The 18725-nt window shown below is 40.2% G+C and overlaps 1 protein-coding gene across 1 annotated transcript in view; it reads left to right on the plus strand.

Annotated features, from left to right (window-relative positions):
* The first annotated feature begins 724 nt into the window (after window positions 1-724).
* The window catches only part of ADCY7 (adenylate cyclase 7), a 52980-nt gene continuing 34979 nt past the window's right edge, over window positions 725-18725 (plus strand). Inside the window, exons 1-4 of the mRNA XM_058813291.1 lie at window positions 725-945; window positions 1663-1848; window positions 13219-13371; window positions 14246-14277. The gene's annotated coding sequence lies outside the window, so the exon portion shown is untranslated. The remainder of the gene's footprint in view (window positions 946-1662; window positions 1849-13218; window positions 13372-14245; window positions 14278-18725) is intronic.

An 18725-nucleotide genomic window follows, 5' to 3' on the forward strand; every position in this document is an offset into this window, starting at 1 on the left:
AAGAGCTTTAATAAAGTTGTCAGGTCTTGAGACTGCATGCTTTATTTCAAGGAAAGAAACAACATAGGTAGACAAATGTAGAAATAGTTTACCTGTGACTGTTTAATTTTGGGTTTAGGTTGTTACTTTTCACTCCATGAATTTTTGTAATGACTAATAATGATAAGTTAGCATGTCAATGAGTTGAATAACATATTGTAGTATGATGCTCTTCATTTATAATATAGCCTGGGTTTCAATATTTATTTACTTAATGTCCAATCTGGGACACTTTCTGCTTTATTTATGTAAAAATATGCATTTATTCACAAGGTTTTTGAAAGGACTAGTTGATGATCAAACCATCTAGCAGTGACTAATTACTGGAATACTGTTTTCCATCCATGTAACCAAAATGGTGAGGGAACAAGCATTCCAGTAGGATGACAGAGCACATGGAAGGGCTGGGCAAGGAGCACAGCTGAGAAGGATCTCACAAAGGTGGATTGGGACAGACTGAGCTCACTGGGGTTTATTTAAACTCAGCTGAAATTAATGGAAATGGTGATAAAGCCTTGATCACTTAAATGGCAGATATTCTTAGCACCTGGCTCAGGTCAACCTGAGCCCATCTGCTGTGGTATTTCAGGCAGGACCTGCTTGCTCAAACAAGCTCAGGCTTAGTCAGGCTGTAGGGAAAAACCCAGATTGGGTCAAGTTGAGAGAGGATGAACTTTGTGCTGGAGCTTTTCTGTGTGTCTTTCTTTTTTTCCCTGTTGTTGCTACTGAGCCCATAGGGGAATAAATAAAAAAAATAAGTTGTAGTAGCAGAAGAGAATTTTGGTTTCAATTTTCTCATTTGAAAGGAAGTTGGGGTGCTGCTGACAGAACTTTCTCACTTCCTGACACTCTTTGCCTGACCTGCTGCTCCTCCTTTGATGGCAGTTCCAGCTGTGAAGGTGACAGGTATGTCAATGCCAAGGAAACAAACGTTTCTATATTTGTGAGAAACGTGTTTGTTGCAATAAACTAAGGTAACAGAAAATGTGTTAAATATATGTTGGCAATACTAATACATTTTAATCAGGAACTGGGTTTTGAGGTTAATATTTATCTTCCTCTAGATTTGACGTAACTACCAGTCACTTTGTAGTCTTGTGAGCAGATTGAGTTTTGGGGGTTTTGGGCCCAGTTTTGCTCTCATATGAAGTATCCACCTTGTTAATGATTTTTCTTTTTTTTTTTTTTTTTTTTTTTTTTTTTTTTTTTTTTTTTTTTTTCCAGTAAGGTCTTATGTATATACAGGAGGGAACAACCTCTTTTGGGAACATCCTGGGAACTATAAATCCCTTTCTGCTCACTTTTTATGTTACAGTGACTGATGATTGGGTTTAAAAAGTGGGGGTTTTTCCTAGAAATATATGACTTTAACTATGAACACAGAAGTAAGCACACTGAAGGCTGTGATTTTTAGGGTGCAGCTAAGCTGGCTCAAGGAGTAGCTGTCACTAAAAGCCAGCAGCTCTCTTCACTTCCTGCCCCTGTGCTTCCAGCCCACCCTGGAGTCAGCCCTGGTGCTCATCTGACCTGCTGCAGGGATGATTCATGAAGCTAAATGGACAAAATGCAGGTTTTTTCATAGGATAAGCATTTTTTAAGTATGATTTTTTTTTTCCTCTGTAGGAACAGAACAACCAGGCAGAGGAAGTGGCCAGAACATATCGTTGAACTTCTAGAGAGTCAGACAGGGACAATTCCCTCCTCGTCAGCAGTGGCTGTGCTGTATAATTGGGCTCCTGGTTATGCAAGTAGTAAGTTATACTTCTGAAACATGCTGGAAAAGTGATCTGGACTCTGTTTTGCTTGAAGGTATTGCCAGCTGAATTGTTATCCCAATTTCAGTATTCCTTAAGAGTGAGCTCTGTTCCTCTGTTTTACTTGTACAGCAGGAAATGAGCATAAAAATATTTCACTGTAGTACTTTAAAAAAATCATCTTTTTTTTTTGTCAAGTTCCTGAGGAGTATCCTGTTTTGAAAGTAGTAGTTTTTACTTATTATTTTTAGATTGTTAATTGTAACAATTGCAAGCCCCCTCCTCCCTCAGGATGCTGCACTTTTAAAATAAGGTAGAAGATGCTTTGCAGTGCTACAGCAGCAATTGAGCTGATGGATATTGTGGTTTGCTTGGGACTGTGCAGTGTTGTGGCACATTAGATAACACAAAATTCACATTGGAAGGTACTCAAAGCTTGGAGATGCTCTGAGAAAGTGAGAGCTTGATTTGAAAGCAGTACAAACACCATGATTAGCTTTCAAAGAAATAGGAAACCCCAGTGTAGTGACTTGGTAAGAGCAGTTTGATGCAGTTTTTACAGTGCCACAAAAGGCAAAATTCCACACAGGCTGTTTTATTTTCCCCAGCGAGCTGATGTGTTGATTGCTTGCATGTTCAGAGCTCACTGGTGGAGCTGTAGAACACGATTCAGTGACACAGGCTGTCAGTCTGAGCAGAGCTGCATGTGGGTGTTAATTGCTTCTGGTCAGGTGCAGACCAATTATTTAACTATCTTTTTAGATAAAAGAGATTAAATTGCAATTAATGAATAGTATATTGAGAGTACAAAGGGGAAAGTTTTGCTTTTCAAAATTTTGGGCAAATTTAAGCAAGAAATAAGAGTTGCTCTTTTCTTATATTAATTCTGTATTCCATAACCATTTGTCAAGCATGTTTACACAGGGAATTTGGATGTAGTTGTAGCTAAACTGGTTTATCAGAGTAGCATGAAACACTTGTTTTACATGTTGAATTAATTTCTGTCCTGCTTTTGTGCAGGCAGCTCTACTTGGAAATAGATTCTCCTCTACTTATTTTAAACTGGATTATTTGTGGTTAGGCTTTTCCTGCAGCTCTCTGCTGCCAATAAAAATGCATATGTGTAAAGACACATAAACATCTATTGGTATAAATAAAGAAAACTAAAGCATCAGTTCTGAAGGCCACAGAATCCAAAATATTGTGCTTGTTTCTTTTTATCTTTCTGAATGGCAGTTCCATTGTATTCTGTGTATCAGTATCCCAGGCATCATTCTTTGGGCTTGTGCATTTACAAACAGCCAATTTTTAAAGAAGCAGTAGCCAAAAAAAACCCTGAACAACCAAACTTACTGCTTGCTGTTAAGTCTGAGGAGTGTTGGTTGTACGAAGTGTGGGAACTCTGGGAATTAGAAAGCCATGAATCAGTTGTTGCAGTTTTTACATGCTAGAAAAATGTTCTCATTAGAAATGGGTATTCACGACATGAAAAAAGTGAGACTGGGGGGAGAAGGAAGGGTTTCTTTAACTGTGCACTGCCCTCACAGAAATGGGATGGGTTGCAGGAGGAGGAGACCTAGTATTGTGGTATTATTGTTGCATAATGGTACTGCAGTGGACTTGGGAAGAGCTTTCCCTGACCCAGAGTCAGGCTTGGGTGAGTGCCCTTGATGGGTGGGAACTCTGGAGAGACCAGAAGGGAGAAGGCAGCAAGTGTCTTCTCAAAGCTGGTGTATTTTAAAAGCACTTCTGAAGCAGCTGCCTAACACATTGGTAATCGGGTTATCCAGAAATACTTTTAAATTGCTGTAACCTGAACTGTGTCAGAGCAGAGGCCTGGCAGTGGGCAGGGGAAGTGTGCCAGTTCTGAGTGGGGAACAACTCCACCACTCTTTCCAGCCTTGTGGTTGAATTTTAATAAGTTCTCTTTTTGTATGCAGCTTAGTGATGCTATCACCCTGATTTGTGCCTTCTTTGCAAGACACCAGCCAGCTGTATTTGTGTCCACTCCATGTGCAAGTGCTTTAAGCACCGCAGGATTCTGGGTGCTGCCTCTCTGCACTCACTCACTGAGCCTGGGCCTTGGGAACAAATGCTGTGGATATTAAAATCAGTTCTGACTCTGTCTTTTTGAAGTAAACAAACTTTTCTGGAGTCCCATGAGCTAGAAATACTTAACTCTTGGAGGCATGAGATAGCTGACAGTCACAAAGACATAGAGTTAGTAGTGGGGGGAATTTTTAGAGAAGTTTTCTGGGTGATGCTAGTGACTGCTGTCAGTGCAAAACAAACCATACAGCATGCTGTTTGCTCAATCTTCCCTCTTTGAAGTGTTTAGGATTTGGTCAATGCTTCCCAGAGTTCCCATATCCCTGTTCCTGTACTTGACAGCCCAGCACAGGCTTTTCTTTGCTCTGTGAGAAGTCTCAAGCAGCCTTTGATTCCAGTTCCCTGTGCTGCTGTGTGACCCTCTGGCCACTCACAGACCCTCGGGTGGTCTGTTGCATGGTTACCATACAATTTGAGTTCAGACCTGAAAAACTGGTTTCTAAATGCACCACCCACCTGTTGAGCTAGGGAACAGCCAGGGGATTGTGGATGATCTTTGTTGGTGTCTTATTCAGCACAGGAGGCTGAGTGCTGCTCCTGCCTCAGAGCAGTGCCATAGCCAGCCTTCCCTGTGTCCCCTGTCACGTGAAGGGCTGTTAACTTCTTAAAGAGCTTTAGTAATATCTGGACAAACTGCAGATATGTGACAGCCACAAGGAATTTGTGATTACAGAGCAGAGCTTCCTCACCTCCCTCAGCAGTGCACACAGGCTGCCCAGATATCTTCTAACATAAGTGTATGTTCTTACAGCAGGAGAACAACATGGTAATTATGGCCACACTCATTTTTAGACAATAACCTAAAAATGGCTGCACAAAATGTTGTCAGGGGGCAAATTAAAATGCCTTAATTATTCCCTGTGTATACTGTTATCCAACATTAAGTAAATGTGAGACAGTTATTCTGCTTTTCTTTACAGGAGGCTGTGAGTTTGTATATTGGCAGTTACTATGGGAAATTTTATATACTGTTGATCCTCATGTATTAATTGATCTGCTGATAATTAGTTTGTGTAACTAGGTAGGCAGTTTTCTTTGCCATGGTAGCCTTTGGAAAAGTCATTTGGACAGATCTTTTTTAGCATGCAAACTGTACTGTGCACCTTTTTATTGGAAGTAAAACTTGAGTCAGAATGATCTCAAGATGTAGTTTTCTCTAGTTCTAACCTGCTTGGGGTGATTTCTTGTATTGCTATAAACTATTCATTAATTATTTTTTCCTTTCTGTGTTGCTATATAGCTAACAGCATGGAACTCAGTTTTTAATAACATGATGGCAACCTGAGGGGTCACTGCACCTTCCTTGCCAAACATAGCTTTTGGTTATGAATTGTTTACAGAAAGAAAAAAGGCTTTCAGAACTCTATGCTGATTTCTCCCTTGTCTTATGAATTTTTATCACCTTTGACCTAAGGCAAGTTCTCCTCTGCAGTTAAATGCTAAAATCTTTGCTTAAAGCACAATCTTGTGATTTAGGGTTCACTAAAAAAGTCTACTAACATTCTGATAAAACACTAATGCTGTGTCAGTGGGCTTAAACATTCTTATAATTGCCTTCCTGTCTTAATGGAGAAGTCAGCAAACTTTTCAAGAATTTCTCAGGACCTTGAGTTTTTTACATATATTTCCCAATAATTTCCAAGCATACTAATTGAAGAAATATATTGTCAACATTATATGCTCTGTTTCTGGACTGTGCCACAGGGTTTGGTATTGATGCAGTTACCTAGGGTTTGTACTGTAGCGTGCTTGTGCAAGAGATTAATTTCAGGCTAGAACTAGACATACTGCCTGCTCAGAGACAGAGTACTGACACAAAAATCTGCCTTTATTGATGAACTTCCTGGCTATTCTTTTGTTTGACTGCTGCCAGAATGAGAATCTGCCTTTTCTTCTTTGGGGTTTCTTGACCCTCAGTCTGAGTTCGTTGCTGCGTCATTGACTGAATCATCCCCGTTCCTCAGACTGACCTCCTCCTGATCCTTTCTGCAGGGTCATAAAACCAGGGCAAACTGGGAGAATCACTCAAGGGCTCAGAGCAGGAGCCAAGAGCTGCTCTGTGGCTGCAGGGGGGAGCCCCTCTGGTACTGGTTTGGCTCTGGGGATGTCACTCATGCATGGCCCTGTCAGCCTCCCCTGGGAGCTACAGTTTGTGCTAACGTCCACATTCATCTCAGCCAAGGAGGAAACGTTAAAGGAAATTGATAAAATCTAACACCACTCAGAAAAATTGATGTATTACTTAGTATATTTGCTGCTATGAATATATCTTTTTACAAAATCTTAAGCTTTGTTTATTGTGGCTGATTTGAGTCCTTGCTTTATGTTCATGGTACGGATTTGTTTCCAGCCATGATGTTGGTGAAGTGGACCTCTAGTATTCATAGTACATGTAAAATCTCTCTCATATGTAGTTTGTTTAATGTGCAGCTTTGATTTTACTTTTACTTCTTTTGTTTGTCATCCGCTCTAGGAAATCAGGATTTCATTAGTCAGTGGTGTGGGTGGAGAGTTCAGCGAGTGTTGGTTTCCATGTTCATCATATTTAGACACTAGCTAGTGTCTAAATATAAAACTTGTCTTAATGCTTTCTGAATTTGTGCTTGACGTCTGCAGATGACAGTGTACAGTGTGATTCCTAATGGGACACTTTTTTCTCGTACCCCACTGGTTTTCTTTGAACGTCACTTGAACTTCTGCACATTTCTTGCAGATCTGCTGTTTCCCCCACACACATTTTTTTGAACTCCACCTAAAGCTGGGAGCTTGTGTCAAAGATATAGAAAGCCTTTTTCTATGGTTGTCACTGAACACTTTCAGTGTTTTATTTCAAAAGACACTTTGAGTGTCTTTTTGTAAAAATGCTGTGGAGCAATTGGTGTTTTGAGACCTAAGTTTTGACTGTTTGCTTATTAATGTCAACTTATTTTATCATCTGGGGTTTCTTTGTGCTTATATATGCTTCTAGGTATATTAAGCAATTAGGCACTGATGAAATTATTGGTATAGTCCAATGTGTGTGTACCTGAACAGAGTAACTGCTAACAGTCTTTTTAAAGAGTGGATTTAAACAAAAATACCTACCAGACACTTTCACTTACATTTTATTCCTTCTCTTCCTTGTTTTAGGTCTGTATGCTTAGGCTTAGCATGGTAATCAAGTACTAGAAGGTTGGGTGTAAACCATTGTTTTATGATTTAAATGAATGTTACAGCATTTTTATGTCAGTGTGTAATACACAGAGTGCCTAGAAATGTAGATTTGCCTGTTTCATGCACAGGTGAGGTCACTGAAGGGTTACATACAGCTTATGATTTTCCCTACCCTGAAACACTTGGATGTTAATTTCTGGATGAAGTGGGCTGACTCAGTGATAAATATGAATATGGGGTTTGTCATATTGTGCATTATATTGTATGTTAGTGGTTTCTGCTTCATTTGTTGAAATTAATTTATAACCAACAAAAATAAATGAAGTGTTAGTGTGTGGGGTTTGGTTTGTAAATGTTTGCAGATTGTGTTACATCAGAAACACTCTAAAAATGTAAATGTTTGGCTTTTTCTTTCTCACTGTGAACTCATGTCTTTTGAGGCTGGTAATCAAATGCAAAAAATACTTGGTTTGGAGATTAGCCTCTAGAAGGTGTGCAAGATAAAAAGCATATTAGAAGCTACAAATTGGTCACAAATGATTGATATTTTTTCTGTTTGTGTGCTTAACTTGCTTCTGTCTAAAAGAGTGAGCTAAGCTTTTCCTTTTGGTGTATTTCTTGCCATGCAAAAATTGTAAGTTGGAAGGGAAGAGCATCTTTTTTTTTTTTTCTCTGTGTGAAATGACTGCATTTTTAGGTAGCAGACTTGAAGTGTGTTTACTGGTGGAAGCATAAACCTGGCAGTCAAAAGATGTGAGTGGTGCTCACAGGGTGATTCTAGCAAGTCTGATTTATTTCTGACTTTTTCATTCTGTGAAATGTTGATAGAAATAAGAGTACATGAGGTCTTATTTACTCATCCTGGAAGCTCCCAGACAAAAGTGGAAAGTGTTCTGGACATTAACAGTAATTTGGCTGCTGGAAGTTGCCCAAAGTGCTGGCAGTGTGTTCTTGCTCTTGCAGAAAAATAAAGTAGCAGCTCCTCTTTCTCTCCTAAGCGTATTTGTGTCTGGATCCTGCTCAGCAGCCTGTTGTGAAAGTCATCACTTCCAACAGCACCGTGCCCCAGGGACCTCCACAGGGCATTGATGGGCTCAGCACTCACTCAGAGCCCGAGCTGTTGACACTGCTCATCTAGAAAAATGGTGCAATTACAGCTCTCCTCCCCACTCTGGGAATGCATCTTGGATCTCCTCATTCAGCTTTCAGAGGTGGGGTGAGCCAATCTGATGGCAGTGAGTCTTCCCTGCTTGCATATATTTATCTGTCCCTGTTTTTTACAGTCTTGAATATTTCCTGCAGATCACAGACTGTGCATAACTGAACTGTTAATGGCTTTTGTCATGTGTTAAAATAGAGAATTTCAGACCACCCTGACTACTTGCTTGGTGCCAAAGGCATTGAGAGGTCTGTTTTCTCCTGAGGAGCTGATCTCTTCTGTTCCTGGCTCTTGCCTAGCATCTCTCTGGGTTGTTCCTCATCTTGGGGCACATGTGGGAGCACAGTTCCTCCCTCTGACTTAGGCTGAGGAGCACATTCCTGCTGTCACCTCGTTGTTCTGCCTCTGCTCTGCAGCCATCTGCTCTCAGCTGTGCTGGCTGAGCTGCACTCCAAGCTGCTGTGCACCATCACTGACCCTGTCTGCCTCTTGGGCATAAAGGAACAAAACCTAGGAGAGACAAATGAATATTTTTGTGTTGATCTGTAGTCCTAGAAACAGTGACATGCACATACTGAAAGAATGGTGTGGCAACAAGATAGGAATAAGTGGTGAGGAGGAGAAACTTGTTGAGCAAATATTACTGTAGACACCCCAGTTGTGGAGCCAGAGCCAGGATCTGTGATAATTTTATTTCTTTAAAATGAACAGTAAAACTTCCTGTTTCTGTTCATTAAACTAACCTAAACCCTGTGTAGGGAGGATGGTGATTTATGAATAGGTGTGAAGCTGTTTGCAGCAGAGCACATCCCAGACACCTCCTGTTCCACCTGTGGGTCAGGGTCACCTGCTCGGGCAGGTACCCAGCTGTACCTGGGCAATAAGGCAGTGTCAGCTACAGCTGCACCTCAGAAACAGTGCTGGGGTTTCAGCCACATGACAGGGATGAAAGGAACCTCATGATTCCAGCCCCTCTTCTGTCACACCATTGCTCAGAGGGGCTGATTACATTTGCTGCTGAAAAGCTGGTGTTAAGGGATCCCCTGAGTTTCTGGAAGTGAATTTACAGCTCTGGTTGCTGTGTTGTTTCTGTAACCACCATGTCTGACAGTGGGAGCTGAAGCATGGGCATTCTGCTATCCTTAACATTATGCATTCTTATCTAATTATATATTTATTTTTGAAAATATAATGCTATTACACAATAACTTAATTATTATTTTATGTGATATTAAAGCCCAGCATTGTGCTTCCTGCCACAGCTGAACAGACATTCTCCTCCAGGAATTATATGTTTCTGGAAGCATGAGAATAAAGTCCAGCAAATATTTAAGTGCCAGCAAAGATGTTTGCTATAATAACTTTTTATAGTCCAAAATTATCTGCATCTTATAAGCTTGGAACTATTCCTTGGAAATATTCCTAAAATGTCTTGTGAGTATTCATTTATTTTGTTTGCACATCTTGTGGTTGGATATTGGTATTAAGTCAGTTCCTTCAGGAGAGAAGAAAGGGGGTACCACACACTTGGAGTCTGCCAGGAGCAAATCCATAGGAGGGAGGGAAGAAATGAATTTGAATTCTTTCCTTTAAATACATTAGCTGTCCTTCTCACACAGAGACTAAGGGCTTCAGAAGGTTTTGAGAATTTGTATTTTCACAAGATGGAAATATGGGGTTACAAGGGAGAAAAATAGCTCTGGAATTTACTGTGTTTTAACTACAGGATGTGGTTATTGAAATAATGTTCTTGTGCTTTTGGCAATAGTTGACTCTCAGGCCTGCTCTTAAATTGTGCTGAACAACTTCAGTGAGAGTTAGAAGTAATTTTGAATGGCTGACACTAATTAAATGGGTGATTTGTGCTTCTACAGGAGCTCCCTGATGTACCAGGGAGGAATTGACCAACTCTGGCTCCTCTTCCCAGACCTGCTCCTGTCGTGCTTCATACATGGGTTTTGGTTGAGCACTTTCCTTGTGTGTAACTGCTGGCTTTTTCCTTGGGGCTCTGTGCACAGTGCAAGCTCTGTGAATCATGGCTGTCTTTAATAAACTACCTGCAGGTTGGATCTTTAGGCTATGGCTTATGGCCATTAGTAGTTTGTATTTTGTTGGGGCATAATATTAATGAAAATTTGTTTTTTCCTTCCTCAGCATCTAAAGATAAACTTGGGATGGATGAGTTGTGTAGTTCAATTACATTTTCATTGAAAAATATTGCTTTTTCTTAGGTTTGAATGGTTACTTCCTGGATTGTAATTTCTCAATTGTTGGCACTTAAAAAAACCTCATTATGTCATTTAATCTGATGGTGAATAGTTGATGTTGCATTATTATTTTGGTACATTTTCTGTCTCCTTTGGTTGATTTAAGTCTCCCTAACATTAATCAAGGACTGTATTTGTTACATACACGACTGTAGTTGTGTACTTCTCTGTATTCTAATACTCCAAACTTCAAACAAAGGAAACATCTGGAAAGTAATAGGGGTGTTACAAAGTAACTAAGTTACCTTTTTTAATACTGTAAAGTTTTGGGGTTTTTTTCCACTTTTGACCAGTTTTAGCTTGATAAAGTTCAGATAGTTAAAAAAAAACCAAAAACCCCCAAACCACCAAAACACAGTAAAGCAAATCTGTGCTGCAGGTGCAGCATTGATCCAGCAACTCAATGCCACACAAAGAACAATTTGGTAGGTGTGAAAGGCAACTGCTGCTGTAGCAGCAAGGTGCAGGGCTCATAATGTAACTGGTTAAATGTTCTTCAGTCAAAATGAAAGTGCCCCACAAGCTGTTGCTACAGAAATAGGTGCCTGTGGTGAGTGCTGAATGCAGAGAGACTTGTCTGTCTTGCAGATCAAAAATTGGCTCCAAGTACTTTGTGTATCACTTTACTGCCGGAAACTTGCTGCTTATCAGCAGACTGGTCTGTGCCTCTGAGGAACTTCAGTTACAAACACAGAGAGAACCTTTTTCTTTTTAAACTCTCTTCTCTTTACATTTTGATGTGAAGTATTTCTCCTGTGCATTATGTTTGTTTATAATGTCTGTGTAGGACAGGAATATCCCCAGGATCCGATCCTGAGGACACTTCTAGGGAAGTGGTATTCTTCATCCCTCTGTAACTGAAAGGAATCTTGCATATAACTGTTTATTGAGGGCTCTGGACAAAATAATGCTTTTAGACATAGATTTAAAAAATTAAAAAAAAAAAGTCAAAGTCAGTGAAACTTTGTCAGCTTGCTATAGTCATTACATTAATTCTCCAAACACATAGTAATTCTCTAAGGTGTGTTATAAGTATGAATTACAACTAAGCACCTTCGTAAGGATGGAGTGATTTTTAAAAACTGTCATAGTTTCCTTTTCTAAAGCATTCTGATATTTCTGGGGTGCTCTAACTGTTCAGCATCCTCCCCATGTGCTGCTCTCCAGATGACACAGGTCCATTTCAAAGGAACACAGGGTATCTCTTGTGATTATCAGAGACTCATCCTTAGTGCTGGATACGTGACACAGTGAAAGTAAAGCAGCAGCTTATTTGGGCATTCCAAATTGTACATGTAACAGGTTTAACAAAGTTTAATTTCTATCTGCTGTTATGCATGCACAGACACAGCAGATTCATATCTGCCTTTTCAGATGAGTTCTCTGAGATCTCTTGTGGCTTTTCGTCTCATCTCTCTCCAAGGCTCCCAAAAGCCTTTGTCAGGGTTTTGACCTTTTACATAACAATCTTTTCCATCTTTCACCCAACTTTTATGAATGCTGATGCGTGTAGGGCTTGGCTAGGTACAGCTAACTCCTGGCCAAAATCTAATGGAAATGGCCACAGCTGTCCCAGGACTTAGGTATGGGCTGGACATTTAACCCACTGTGACAGAGTGGAGTGCCTGTTTTGAGTGGTGGTTCAAGTAGTTTGTATATTTTAGCAAAAATTAACAGAAAATGACAGTAGATTTACTTCAGTTCTTTTTGTGTAACAATACTTTGCATCCACTCTAATTTTGTGCTGATTATTTGGCAGTTTCCTTTGCCTTCTGTTTTCCAGAGTGGGTCCCCAGGGGCAGAGCTTTGGGATGAGCAGTGAAGTTGATGCTGATACTTTCTCTTCCCAGCACAGCTATTTAACTTGAATCAGGCTCCTCAGTTCCCAGAATGTGTATGAAGAGGATAAAGCAGGAAGAGTGAGACAAAGCCAGGAGCTGTTATGTGTGATATGAATTCCTCTACCAGATACCTGGCGCACTGGCTTCAAGGATGATACCTAACCATGTCTTTGTCATCTGCCTGACTGGAGACACAATTTTCTGCTCACAGCATCCTAGGAATATGCACTTCTGCCCTTTGGTACTCCAAGACAAGCAAATTTGTCAGAATCTCTTCATTTCCACACTAGCACTAGACAAGTCTTTATCCAGAGTTACAAGGTCTGGGGAAGGAATGTTTTGCTGGTGTGCTTTTGGGTTTTTTTTTCCAGCTGCTTTCCTGCCATATTGTCATATTTGCTGATCTGCAATATTTTAAATTGTTTTGAGTTATATAGTTTTTAATTTAAGTTATCCTTCAAGGAGTGTTTTTTTTTTTTTTTAATTGCTGCTATTTGGTCTTATGTGCAACAAAACTTACTGGAAAAGTAGAACTTTCATTATCTGTGATGCTGTGAAAGTTAGTAAAACATTCTTATCCTATTTTTAGCGGAGTTCCCTTTGCTGTCATGCAGGCCTTGCTAAAAAAAAATGTTGGAATCAGTTAGCATAAAGACAGTGCCTCTCATCACTCTTGACCCTTCTCCTCAGACATTTCCAGCTGTGATTGTTTCAATCAGGTTGTATTCATGTCACAATACAGTTAAATACTTTTTCTTCTACTGATTGTCTGAGTAAAGCTTCATAAAATGTGTGATGGAGATAGATTTTTCTTCCTTTAACTATGAAGGGAAGAAATAAAGCATTATTAATGCCTACAGTGGCCTTTGGAGTAAAGATTCCCTGTCTTGTTGCAGGCTCCCACGTGTGGTACATCAAAAGATTTAGTGTCAAGAATTTAACCTGAGTGGGCTGCACTCACTCTTCTGTAGGAATTTGAAAATGATGGAACAGACCATGATGGAGTGGAGAAATATGGATTTTGCCAATGAATCCTGTGTCCTGTAATGGTAAGCAAACAACAAGCATGTGTTTCTTATCAGTGGTCCCAGTAAATGAAAGAGGATGGTGTGCTGTGCACAGCTCAGTACTGCAGTGCAGGTGGAAATGCTTTCCCAGTGCTGCTGGGGTGGGTGAGCTCCCAGCCCTGGGGCTGGCTGGGCACTGAGCAGGGCAGCTTTCACTCAGTGTTAGAGATGCCTCAGTTTGGAAGGATCTCCTGTAAACCTCCTGGAGCTGTGAGGCACCAGCTGCAGGCTCTTTTGGGAAGTGACTTCTGCCACATCCTGAAGATTTGCCATGTCTGTGGTATTATTTCAGGTCTGGAATTTACTAGTTCTGCTTTAATACTCATTAACTGGCTTTAGTATCAGCAAATCCAAAGGATAAAGCTGCTTCAGGAGAATTTAATTTGCAAATGCCTGCTTTGTTTTAGCTGTGCCAGGTGAGATATCCCCATTTCCCCTGGTGAGTCAGTGCTTTGCATAGTGCAAGTGGCCTCTTGGCATTGGGGATGGTTTGGCAGGGCTGGCTGTCAAACAATCTTTGGAAATGGCAAGATGAAAGATAAGATGAAACAAGAAGAGTGATAGTGATTAGATCTGTGTTCAGACATTTTAGTATCTTAGTAGACAATCAAAACTTAGTGTGGAAACAAAATTCCATGAAGCATGTTGGCTGTCACTGGAAAGCTCTCACTGCTTCCCATGGCTTCCTCTTTGTGATCCAAAGCACCTGACCAGGCCCTTGTGAATGTTTGGTTCCTGTGACCCTTTGTCTGGGTCAATGAAAAATATGTATACAGCTACTAGCATTTTTTTAGTGTGTTGCTATCAAGTAGAAGATTTCTGAGGTTTTCAGTCCTTTATTATTGTTTTATTTCAGAATGACTCCACAAAGGACCTTTCCAAAACCAGGTACTGCATTTTGGAACAGTTTTTTTAAAAAGAATTGTGGGTGTTTGACAGCTTTGTGTCCTCAGGTTGGCTATGATTCCAGAAATGATGCTTCCATCAGAATTGTGTTTCTCTTTGGTGGTGTTTTTAGTATTTAACCTCCCAGGGAGGGAACTTCCTTATTGCAAGTGTTACTTTTAGTTTGTTTGGCTGTGAAGTACGGATGTGGTGGTGTAACAAATGTTGCATGGTTAGTTTGGGGAACATTAAAATTTCCCTGTACTGAATAGTATAGAGAAATAAGATTTTTAAAACAGGTATTTGATAGGACTTAGTATTGAAGTATTAGCCATTAAATAAAAGGGGATTGGATTTAATCTGTCTCCTTACCTTCCCCCTTCTTCCTTAAATTGTATGAAGGCTTTGCTTTAGCAAAGGACATTGTATACATTAACAAAAATATTTGTGCTGCAGTACCACCCTGCAGTGCCCTGCTCCAGGTACTGAGGCACAGTCACATTCTTTCTGTGTCCATCTCTCGGCCTGGGAGAGGTGAGGTTGTTGGGGAAGAGGTGAGTGAGCAGAAATTCAACTAGAAACAACCATGTTTGGCAAAAACATTTAAGAAAAATACTTGGCTCTGTAAAAATTAGAGACTGGGACAAAAAAAAAAAATCAAGGAAACTGAAGTTATTGTTGATATCAATGCATTGTTTGAATTTCAGATGCCAGTTTGTGTTTCTGTTCACTTCAGTGGGGTGGGAATATTGTAGGTAGGAGAGTGAGGAGCCTCCTTCTCTGTTTTACTGGTTGTAGATGGACCTGGCTGCAATGGGAAGTGATTTCTTATCTTACTCAGGGCAGATGTTATCTTTTTCCTGCCCTGTCCCTGCCATATTGTGATTGTACCTGCTCTGTGCAAATACACTATTTACCCTAGACATGGGTAAATAGCACTGGGTTTCTGTACTGAACTCTATATTCCCCTCAAATAACTTTGTGGGACAGAAAAAAAAAAAAAAAGAGCAATGTGTTATGCCCATTACACTCTTGTTCACAGTGATTTTTTAAAATATTTTGTAATTTTTTCTTTTTGCACATATCTTGTATCTAGTGATAGAAGATTCCAGTTACAACCTGGTAGTCTGACTCTGCCACATCTCTGCTTCTTGACTGCTTTACTGAAATAGATTATCTGAAGCATATTCATAATTTTGCCAAACAGGTGACAGAGAATTCATTCTAGTTGTAATTAACTATATTGAGCTTAGAAATCTTGTCAGCCTGAGCTTTTTGTTTGCTATTTGTTATAATTCTGTAACCTAAATGAGATAATGCCTGAAAAAGAAAAAAGGCTATTCAAGCACACCTTTCTTGAATTTTTGTTTTATTGCTGATTTCAGTAAAGGCTCAGTATTACCTATTGTGATGCCTTTTTTTTCCCCTTAAAAAAATAGATCCTCTGAAATCAGGAGTTTTACTTTCTGTGAAAATCAGGGATATTCTTGTAGAACTTACTGGGGCTTAGACACACAGAGACTCTGTCCCTGTTCCTGTCTTAGCTGAAAATATTTTTCTGCATGATGTTGAAGCTTAATGGTCTGTGTTTTAGGGATTTTTTTCTGCAGTTTATATAGCTCAATATTAGAGGTTTTAGTACTTTCAGTAATGGCACAAGCACACTGCTTTTGATATAACTAAACTGAAATTACTCAGTGAAAAGCTATTCTGGCTTCTGAGGACACTGTGTTCAAAGACATGAATTTTAAATAGATATGAAAACTGAAAGTGTAAGGGGAATATTGACTTTTGCAGTGGTAAGTTCAAGTTTAGATCAGCTGAAGTCAAAAAGTCTATCTGTAAGATGTGACAGGGGGTCGGGAAGTCAAGAAATAATCACACACCTTGGTTTTGAAAGATGCAAAGCACAGCTCAATTCCCTTCTGGTGTGATGTCTCTTTTTACACCCTGGAGTTTACTGCTTATGAAAACCAGTATTATAAAAGGGCTGCTTCCTCCCCCACCCTGCTGAGCCAGACCCAGCACTTAATTATAAGGCTTAATAGATTTGTTGGTTGAACCATTATGTGTTTTCTCAATAAAAAGTTCCTTAGAACAGTAGTAAACTCTCCTGTGTAGTTCAGTTGCAGCAGTCTGATTATATGGACTCTTCTTTGTGTTCTACTGACTTGGTTTGTGAGCTCATAAATTACCAAAAGGTTTTCTGAACCATATTCTGTCACCATTTTCTGTCCTACCTGGATCAGTAGCACAGAGATTTCTTTCTGTGACTGTAATCTTTTTCTTCAAAGCACATCCTGTAATAACAGTGGTATTTAAAAATGAGCAACAAGCACCCTCCCCCTGCCCCCAGCTTTAGCAGTGGTATTCTTAATGTTCTTTCCTTAGGCTGTGGACCTGTGAGAAGTGATGAGTCAGTTTAAGAGCTCAGTGCTGTGCTTGCTTTCCTACTTGTGGTTTGCTCTTCCTTTCCAAACCCAGGGCCAGCTGTGGAGCTCATCTGTGCCTCTGCTACCTGCTGCACTCCCTCTCCCTAGAGGGAAGTGACCTGCCAAAACTGGCTCTCCATGCTGTGTTTGGTGAGTGGGCTCTGCAGAGAGCTCAGCAGCAGGAGCTTGGTGCAGGATGGGGGCTCTGGCTGGGTGAGACCTGCTCCTCCTCCTCCTCCTCCTCCTCCTCCTCTGCCTGGCCAGGGCTGGCTGGTGGTGCTTATGAAACCACAGCCTCTGTTATTTCACATCTTCCACTTGTACAGGAGACTAAAAAACTCTTTCCAAATTAAACAACTTGTTACTTATTCCTACTTGAAATAGCCCTGGAGAACAAACATTATGAGAAGAAGCAATTGACTGAAATAAGAATGTGAATTTAAAAGTTCAGTTTCCATGCTTTCTTTGCAGCTCATTCAGCACTATCATTGCTGTGGCTTTCAACGTTCAAGGGCAAACCCTAAGTGATGTAGTGTCACTGATTACTCTGATGTGTCAATTTTTTAAAAATGACAGACTAATTTTGTATTGATTTAGTGTTTTAATGTAAATATAGTTCTGAGTGCTGATGTGTTGAAGTGGGTATGCTCACTTTTTGAGAAAATAGAAGATGAATGTAAGTAAGATTTTTTTTTCTGTATTGCAGAAGGCGGCCTTCAACAATTAAATGTAGATAAGGAAGGTGACATTTCACATGAAAACTTCAAAATATGTTTTAAAAGGTTCACCTTTGTAAAGAAACTCACTGCTAGCAGACAGATCATTGAAAGCACACCTGCTCTCCACTCAATACTTTTGCATGGGTAGAAGAAGCTGAAGTGGCTGCACGGTAGTGTTTGAAAGCAAAGTCTAAAAGGAAGAAGTGTTGTCTTTAACATGAATGGTATTTCCTGTGGTGTGTGTTTGTATTGCTGAATTTCATTTCCTAGACTGAACTAGTCATGGAGTCCACTAGACTGAGATTATTTTTGCCTGAGATTCATAATTCATCCACTAATCTCCTTCAATTATTCTATTGCATGTTTATAGATTCCTGATTCCCTTTTAGGATCTGCTAATGGGTAATTACAGTCAGCAATCATTCTTGTCATGGAAATTGCTAAAGTAATTTCAGAAACATTGTTGTTATTTGTGTGAAACAAAAGACGGAATGGAAATCAAAACTGTACTGTTTGTCTGGTTCTGTATCAGTTAAAGATGAAAAAAGTGTTTCTGCTTTCTTTTATACAGAAGTTTTTGAGAGGAATAAGACAATTTGCATAGATTCATTTGGTTCTTGCTATTAGAGCTTGTTTTAATATTTCAGACAGTGCTCTTTGGTAACCAGGCATCTCTGGGTGATCAGGTCTTGAGCTCTGGGCAAATGAACAGCTAAGAGAAAAAATAAGTTATCCAGATGGTTACTGTGAGTTCACTTGTGAATATATCAGGAGCTTTGAAATTAAAAACAGAGCTCCAACATACTTGGATTATGTTTGGAAAGGCTTTAACTTGGTCAGGAGCTGCTGTGAATAATTCTCCTGAGAGAGGGAATAGGATGTGATCGCTGGCTGTCTGTCCATCCTGGTGTGTGAGTGAGAGGGTGGCAGGAGGGTGCAGAGATTGAAAGAAGCCATCCCAAGAGCTGTTCTTTGTTATCAGTCTGACTTCTGACATTCTTTCTGTTGCTCCACCATGCAGTGTGAGGGGAGGCTGCTCTTTGTGCCAGAGCTCCAGAGATGGGATGTGGGATGTGACTTTGTGCTCTGCTCTCTCCATGTCTTGGATGCTCTCCCCTTTTTCCCTGCACCAGCTGCCCTCACACTGCTCCATGCAGACAATCTCTGGGGAGGAAGGGGCTGAAATTACCCCATGCATCCACACCCTTGGGCTGGTGTGTGTTTCTTTACAACACTTGGGCTCTACAGGCTCTGTACAGGCCACAGCTATTCTGCAGCTGTTGAGCCTTCAGAAAAGGTG

This window comes from Ammospiza caudacuta, chromosome 13 (genome assembly GCF_027887145.1).
Source record: "Ammospiza caudacuta isolate bAmmCau1 chromosome 13, bAmmCau1.pri, whole genome shotgun sequence".
Classification (NCBI taxonomy): Eukaryota; Metazoa; Chordata; class Aves; order Passeriformes; family Passerellidae; genus Ammospiza; species Ammospiza caudacuta.